Source organism: Dipodomys spectabilis, unplaced genomic scaffold (genome assembly GCF_019054845.1).
Source record: "Dipodomys spectabilis isolate Male_0828 unplaced genomic scaffold, ASM1905484v1 ptg000421l, whole genome shotgun sequence".
NCBI classification, from domain to species: Eukaryota; Metazoa; Chordata; class Mammalia; order Rodentia; family Heteromyidae; genus Dipodomys; species Dipodomys spectabilis.
The window spans coordinates 2,996,175-3,004,478 of record NW_024871098.1 but is presented as its reverse complement, the minus strand read 5'-3'; the positions used below and the strand labels follow the sequence as shown (position 1 = coordinate 3,004,478).

At 34.1% G+C, this 8,304-nt stretch overlaps 1 non-coding gene across 1 annotated transcript; it reads right to left on the bottom strand.

Annotated features, from left to right (window-relative positions):
- Nucleotides 1–321: 321 nt before the first annotated feature.
- LOC122097321 lies at nucleotides 322–427 on the bottom strand. Its single transcript, XR_006145528.1, has one exon. It is a non-coding gene; the product is annotated as a U6 spliceosomal RNA (small nuclear RNA).
- Between the last annotated feature and the right edge of the window lie 7,877 nt (nucleotides 428–8,304).

Here is an 8,304-nt window from a genome sequence, read left to right as displayed (position 1 = left end):
ACACACACACACACACACACACACAGAACGTTTTCTTGATCCATTCTTCTACTGAGGGGAATCGGTGTTGGTTCCATATCTTAGCTATGGCAAATAATGCTACAATAAACATTGTTGTGGTGGTAGTTCTAGTATGGACTTGTTTGTGATCATTTGGGTGAATGCCCAAAAATGGGATTGCTGTGTAATAGGGGAGCTCTATGTGGAGTCTTTTGAGGAACCTCCAAACCGCTTTCCAAAGTGGATGAACAAATTTACACTCCCACCAAGAATGCAGTAGGCTTCCCTTCTGGCCATATCCCTTCCAGCATCTGTTGTTGTAAAAATATGGAACGATTCATTAATTTGCATGTCATCCTTGTGCAGGGACCATGCTAATCTTCTCTGTATGTTCCAATTTTAGTGTATGTGCAGGCAAATTGAGCACAGAACATTTTTTTATATATAAAGTGTAATTGATTTTCTTAAACTAGACAATTCAACAAAAAGTAAGTTCAAAAGAATTGTGAAATTTTACAACCATGTATTTCTTACATAGGCACACATTTAAGAACAAAGTCAAGATTGACATGCCAAAAACAAAATAATTCCAGATATTTGTTGTTCATGAGTTGTGTAGGAGGAGGAATTCAATTATTCTACACAAGGCACCTGTCATAATGTTCATTGCAGCAAATGTTAAGGTTTGTTAAAAGTTTTAATGTTTTAAATATGTTTCATTTTAGGATTTGCTTATATACGGCAAAATTAAGACTGGTTGGCAGGTCAGAAAAATTTTCGATAAAGTATATAATATTTCTGGTAGCATGTACTAGTAAGTATGTACATTTCAGAGTTTATAGAAACTTTACTAATGAGAAGTTGCAAAGACTGTGTAAAGAAGCAGAGTGAAGAGTTAAGGTTTTAAGTAGACAGTTTCTGTTAAGTCTTTAGGGCTCCCTTACGTTATATGTTAGTGATGAACAAAGAATGATATAAGCCACATACAAATGATGAGATGAACTATAAATACTAATCTTAGTGGGTAAATTTAAAGGCTACTCATAGCTTTATCCAGTTTTGAATGTACAGGAATATGAGAAAATAGTAAAATCTACTCTGTACTTCTCAAATACTGAAAACCCTGGTAATGGTTTTGTTTTTTATTTTAGTAATCATTAACATATAATTATTGTTTTCTTTATTTATAGCATTTTTCCTTGTTGTAATAGAATACAACTTTTTGTGAGTCGTGATTAAGAAGTACTTTGAGAATATTATTGGGATGGCCACACCATTTTTTATAGGTGCATGTGAATTTACAAAGAGCAAAACTAAAAACAAAATATTGATTAAAAATTATATCAAGTAGAGTCTGAATCAGGAGTGTTGATAAATGTCCACACCTAAAATCTTAACCCTAGGCTGAAGTAGTGGTATTACAGAGTTGACGCCACAAAATTGAGAAACTATGTTTTGTTTTGTTTTGTTTTTTGCTTTGGTTTTGTTGGTTGTGGGGCTTGAACTCTGTGTCTTGGGTACTGTCCCTCAGCTCTTCAGCTCAAGGCTAGTGCTATCACTTGATCCACAGCACCACTTTCATCTTTTTCTGCTTATGTCGTGCTGAGGAATGAAATCCGGGACCTCATGTATGCAAGGCAAGCACTCTACCACTGAGCCACCTTCCCAGCACCTGAGAAACGGTGATTTAAAAAAATCATCTGAACAATATTTGCTTTCTGCTTTGGGTTATATAATGAAATATGTGAATATATTTTTATATTTTTGTGAATTGTCATACTTCTAAATTTATACTAACTGCAGCCAGTTTATCCTTTTCAAAGTCAAGGAATATTTCTGAGAGTTTGCTTCTGTGAAGAATGTTTTTGCATTTATAATTTCTTCTGGGCCATTTTTATTTATTATCAAAATCACTTTATACTTTATGTTGATGAGTTATCACACATCAAATATCTTCAAATGTACATGTAGAGTCTCAAGATAGCAGTATGAATATTCTCATACACCTCTTGTTTATCTGTTATGCACTTTAATATTATGATATTTTTCTCTCTCTTTCATTCTCTCATTTCTGCTCTTTCTCTTTCATGCTCCATGTCTGCTACTTAGAATTTCTGTTGGTCTACTATTGTCCTTCAAGATCCACTGGTTTTGTGGGAACATGATGGGGACCATCAGTTACCCTTGCATTCTTTAAGAGTTATAACAGTGACGTGAAATTATTCTTTGCCGTTCTAAATGGCAAAACAACAGATCTAGGAATTCCTTTTCACTTTTAGTACTATTATAAATTTTATCTCATATGAATCATTGGGACTGATAATGTACTTTTAGCCTGGGACTCAAAAGTTCTTTTTCTTTTACAAACAACCTTTTTCTTTTATTATCAGTAAGTAACAAAAACAAAGCTATCCTATGGGAAAGTAGGCTGAAGTTGTTCACAGGGATGAAAAACAAGTTAATGGGGGAAGTGAGTACAAAGGACACCCCTCATATAGCACAGATCCTTAGAGCAGTTTATCATGTATACTTTGTGATAAGGACAATGTGCTGGGAACTCTAGATTAAATCACTCAACATCTGATATTTATGTATGCCCATGTATTTATATATGTATATTTATTTATATATGCATATATGTGTACATCGGCCCATATATGTACACATGAATGTTACTATACACACAAATACACACATACATACACATATGCACAAATGGAAAAAGACACATAGATATAGCCAACACAAGTTTCACTAGTTGTTGAATATGCCTTAGAGAGAATACTTGGAAACAAATGTGTTGAAGATGTATTTGTCTCTAAGAGTTCTTTTACCACTCCTCTTATCTCTTCCAACTGGTAGCTTTAGAGAGATTCAACTTGATAAATGCAGTACAAGTGATAGCAATTCACTCGAAAATCTCAATAAGTATAGGTAATATTGTGTCTCCCTGCTTCCCATGGAATGCTTGCTCTTGTAAACACTCTCAACAGCCAAAGTAGTAGGACAATATCCTTGTTAAGAATAAAATTATAAGGCTTTAAATGGCATCTTTCCTTGGGCTCTTTTCCAACAGCCAGCATCAATTCCTAAGCAGATGAGTGACTCCCCAGAAGACTGGAGCGCAGGTCAAAATTTAACCAACCCATATGAAAAGTCTAGTGAGCAATTCTGACTGAGGTCATGCCGATGTCCTGGGCACGAAAATGAGAAAAAAAGAAAGTTTTTTATGTATTAAAATTTGAGAATAATTTGTAACCTGTTAATAAATGTGTAGAACACAATTATACTAACTGACAAAAGATGATGTGTATTTCATTTATGTGCTTTTGGACTTGGAAAGTGTATTTAAGTGTGTCTACACAGTAGAATCAGCATGAAACAAGCCAGCATTTCTTCATTTAAGATGCAAGGAAAGGATACAGGTTGACCCATTGTAACAATGAAATTTGCAAGATACTATTAGAGGGGGGTGGACAGAGGTGTTGGGGTTGTGTGAAGGTAAGGAATAGTAGGGGAAAAACAAAGGAGGTGGTAAAAATGGTCAATAAGAAATGTACTCATTACCTTACTTATGTAACTGTAACCTCTCCGTACAGTACTGAGCTTCTTCAGTAAAAGTGCAGGCAAAATTGGTTAATCACTCATAGAAAACTAAAACTATATCCTTATATATCATCCTGTACCGAATCAACTCCAAATGTATCAAAGACCCCGGAGTCAAAGCAGACACCCTGAAAACATTACAGGATGGAGTAGGACATTCCCAAGGTCTCCTGTGCAGAGGCTGAAATTTTCTTTTTTTTTTTTTCATTTTATTTTATTTTACTTTTTTTGTGAACATACCGTACAGTGGGGTTACAATTACATGGACAGGATAATGCACACATTTCTTATCAAGCATTGCAGCCTCCTCCTTTGTTTACCCTTCACATCCCTTCCCAGCCTCCCCACCAACCCCCCAACCAATCCCCTCTCCCTCCGCCACACACCAATATTGTAAATTTCGTTTTCGACATGACAACTTGTACTTCTCATTGTTGCAACAAGTCCACCTGTTTCCTTAAACGACTTGTTTTTCCCCATCTCCTTCACAAGTTTTACTGACATCAAATATAGTGAAAGCAGGGGTTATACTGTGGGGGAGGGACATACAAAGCAACAAAGAAATAATCTTATAAATGCGTTAGAAACAAATGCATGAAAGAAAAAAAACCATTAAAATACATATCTAAAGGTTCATTTTGCTAACATCACATTATCTGACCTTTTCCGCTTGACTCATACATATACTAGATATTGCAAATAAGGGAAACCATGGGACCTATGTTTTTTGGGCCTGGCTTACTTCACTTAATATAATTTTTTCTAAGTCTTTCCATTTCCTAACAAATGTGGCAATATCTTAATAGAGACCCAGAAGCACAAGAAATCAAAGAAAGTTTGGACAAAAGGGATTGTATGAAATTGCAGAGCTTCTGCATGGCGTAGGACATAGCTAGCAAGATCAATAGAAAGCCCATTGATTGGGAGAAGATCTTCGCTAGCCATACAATACAGAAGGGTCTCATATCTAAAATATATGTGGAACTCAAAACATTAAATCCCCCAACACCAAATCTAAAAGAAACAACTTCCCAATAAATAAGTAAAGACTTCAAGAGAAACTTCTTTGAAAAGAAAAGAAGGAAGGCCAATAGACACATGAAGAAATGCTCAACCCCCCAAGCCATAAAAGAAAAGCAAATCAAAACAACATTGAGATACCACCTCACCCCATTTAGAATGGCTATAATCAAGAACTCTATTAACAACAGATCCTTCAGGGGATGTGGCCAGAAGGGTACCTTACTGCATTGTTGGTGGGAGTGTAACTTGTTCAACTACTTTGGAGTAGTATGGAGGTTCCTCAGAAGATTCCACCTAGAACTTCCCTATGACCCAGCAATCTACCTTTTGGGCATTTACCCAAATCATCACAAAGAAGACCATACTAACTCTACCAGCACAACTATATTTATTGCAGCATTATTTAACATAGCTAAGATATGGAATCAACCCAGATGCCCCTCAGTAGATGGATGGATCGGGAAAACGTGGTATTTAACCAAGTCCTTATCTTAGAGAGGGAAATGGTTTGGATAGAATGATAGGAGAGAGATTACAAAAAAAACGAACAAGAAAAAATGGAAAAACCAAAATTTAAATTTAAGTAGTGAAACACTTAAAAATTATGTAAGTTTAAACAACTGATATTGAGAGAAGAAAAGGATAAGATGAGAAGAAAGGATGGATTGAAAGGAGAAATGAAAACTAAAAAATAAAAATTCTTAAAATTAGTTACTTGAAAATTATATACATATAAAGAGATAATACTACTATTAAAGAATTTAAGCCTAAGAGGTTCTGAATTGAGTAATATTTTTCTGGATTAAAAGTATACACAATGGGGTATTACGTCTAATAATCAACGACGGGTATATATCTGGGAATGAGCCGAACAGAAATTTAGTCAATCAAAAAATGAATGAAACAGAAAAAAATGAAAAGAATACTTAAAAAGGACCAAAAGTTTAGAAGCTATAAAAAAAAGCACACACACACACACATATACACCTAAAATAAAAATTATGGGAGGAAAATAAGATTAATAGAAAATAATTTAAAAAATTAAATTTTTTTAAAAGGTTCAAATAAGAGTTCTTTGATTGCAACAATGAGCTGAAGAGTGTAGGACCAGCACCAAGGCCCAGAGTTCAAGCCTCAAGACCGACCAAATAAACAAAACAAAACAACAACAAAAAAACCAAAAACTCTCTGATTCTATGACAGCATAAATTTTGTGGGTAATGGTTAAGACCAGGTTGCCATTCTAAAAAAATATATATATCACCCCCCAAAAAGAGGAACAATAGGAAATATATTGCAGGAAACTTACAAATCTTAATGGACTAACAGTCTGTCAGTTTGTTTTAACTTTTTATCAAAAATGAAAGTAATACTTTATAATATTTTATTAAGGCTTTAAATTTCTTTGACCTTGACATTTAAGATTCACTTTAAAAAGAAATTCAACAGGTGACAGTGTTTTCTCCTTACTTTTCCAAAGAAATGATTATTTCATCATTATATTGTATAGCACAATATAACCAGAAAGCATTTGTTAAGGAAAAAAAAATTCCCATTCTTTGTTTTGCTTGTCTGTATTTAAAGCTGCATACCATATCCTACCCACCCTATTGTCTGTCTTCTCATATGAAACATTTCAGTAAATGTGTCTGCCAGCAAAGTTTTACAAAATAGCATGCCTTCATTCATTGTGCTTTCCAAAATATATCTCACAAATGCCAACAACGAAACACAACTTGAAACATCTGTGGATTTTTCTATTTAAGGTGCAAAGTAATCACTTTCCATAATCCTTAGAATCAGTTCTTCACAGGCATTAAATGCTCTTTCACTTCCATGCTTTAGAACAGCAGCATGTAACAATGGTGTACATGTTAATTTGTTCACCATATCTGGTTTGTTTACAGCAAGGACTGTCTTCATGGAAGATAGTAATAGATGAGTTGTGCAATTATGTAGTTTAAAAGGGCTCTGAGTTGGGGATAGAGAATATCCATTTATGTGACTAAATAATTAAATTAAATCCTATAATGTATACTTCTTCAATTTTCTGGCTAAAATGTTCTACATTCTAGGTATTTTTAAAAGAAATATTTTATGTTGTTTCCTTGGTGACAACATAATTGGAAGACTTAAAATTTTCCTATACCATGGCCATCTGAAATGAGATGGATGTACTTAGGTTAACATAAAGAAATTTTGGGACAGCATTAATGTTTGAATCTTGGATGGGATTTGATTGGGAATTATGATAGGCTTTCATAGTATGAGAAGAAAAACAAAAGACCATACTAATACTTTTATCTGCCACATTGTTTTATTAGTTTATTCAAACACACACATATAAACACACAGATACACATTATGAAGACCCAGTCAGTCTGCAAGAGAATATTTTAATAGGAACTCCATAAAATATTTAGTCTGCTGAGATCTGATTAGAATTTATAGAAATATCTATTGGCTTCCACCCCTGGACAAGTTATTATCATTGGTGAATATGTTGCCATTTGATTTTAGAATGCCCCAGAAAGACCTATGTGTTAAAGAAAAATGACATTCCAATTCCTCCCAGACTGTGGAGCATACCTGAATAGTTCTTCTGGAGATTAAGTTCTTCAGAGTGAAACCCATGAGAAAATAGACTCTCATATTCTTTCTTCTTTTATCTTTTAATCATTCTAGGTAAAAAAACATTTCTCTTTGACATACTCCCCTCCTTGACATTGTCTTGGCACTGGCCACCAAAGCAATGAAACCAGCTGAAACATTCAATCTTGTAAATCTGAGTAAGCCTTTCTGCTTAATAAATGGACAATATCACTTATTATGGTAGGTTATAAAGCTGACCAAACGTTCTTGTCTTTCTAACAATGTAGAGTATATTAAAATATGCTTCATTATAAAATATCTAACTCCATGTTGTATATTGTGTTTTTTTTCTGTTGATCCTAAAGCTTACAATCAGGACCTAACTGTAAAACTGCTTGCAATAAATAATCACATTACTTTTATGATTCTATAATTTAACTTGTTTTCCTACAAATTTATAGAATAGTGTAGCTATGGAAAATCAATAAATATTGAATTTTGATATAGGATTACCTATCACTGCAAGTTTTGTCAAAATTTATTTACACTGAAATGATTGCCATTGATATTGTTCTCAAGATTCCAAATGTTTATACTTTCAGCTGACCTTTTACAAAACTCATACCCCAAACATAATTTTTAGTTTGTTCATGCAATCATAGGAACATAAATATATGGCACAAAATGTTAATTAATTTTATCCGCTGCCATTAATGGAGTATACCTAATAGAATTAAGTACATACCCTCAGGGAAATAAGATACTTCCTTCTAAATGCAGACTTGCAGGCAGACAGAGAGACACCCACACCCACACACATGCACACATACTCACACACACACTCACACACACACACACACACACACACACTTACCACTCTGACTCAGGTTAGATTCCAGATATTGGGTATCAGACAATGATCAATTAATCAAATTTTCTTGTCCAGACATAAAATACATTCATAATTCCACACATACAAAAACACCAGATCATTCAAAATCGTGAGAATATTTAACACAACCACCCCGCTCTGGGCCATCTACTCCCTGATTTCATTCATTCATGTCGATGCATTTTTCATGT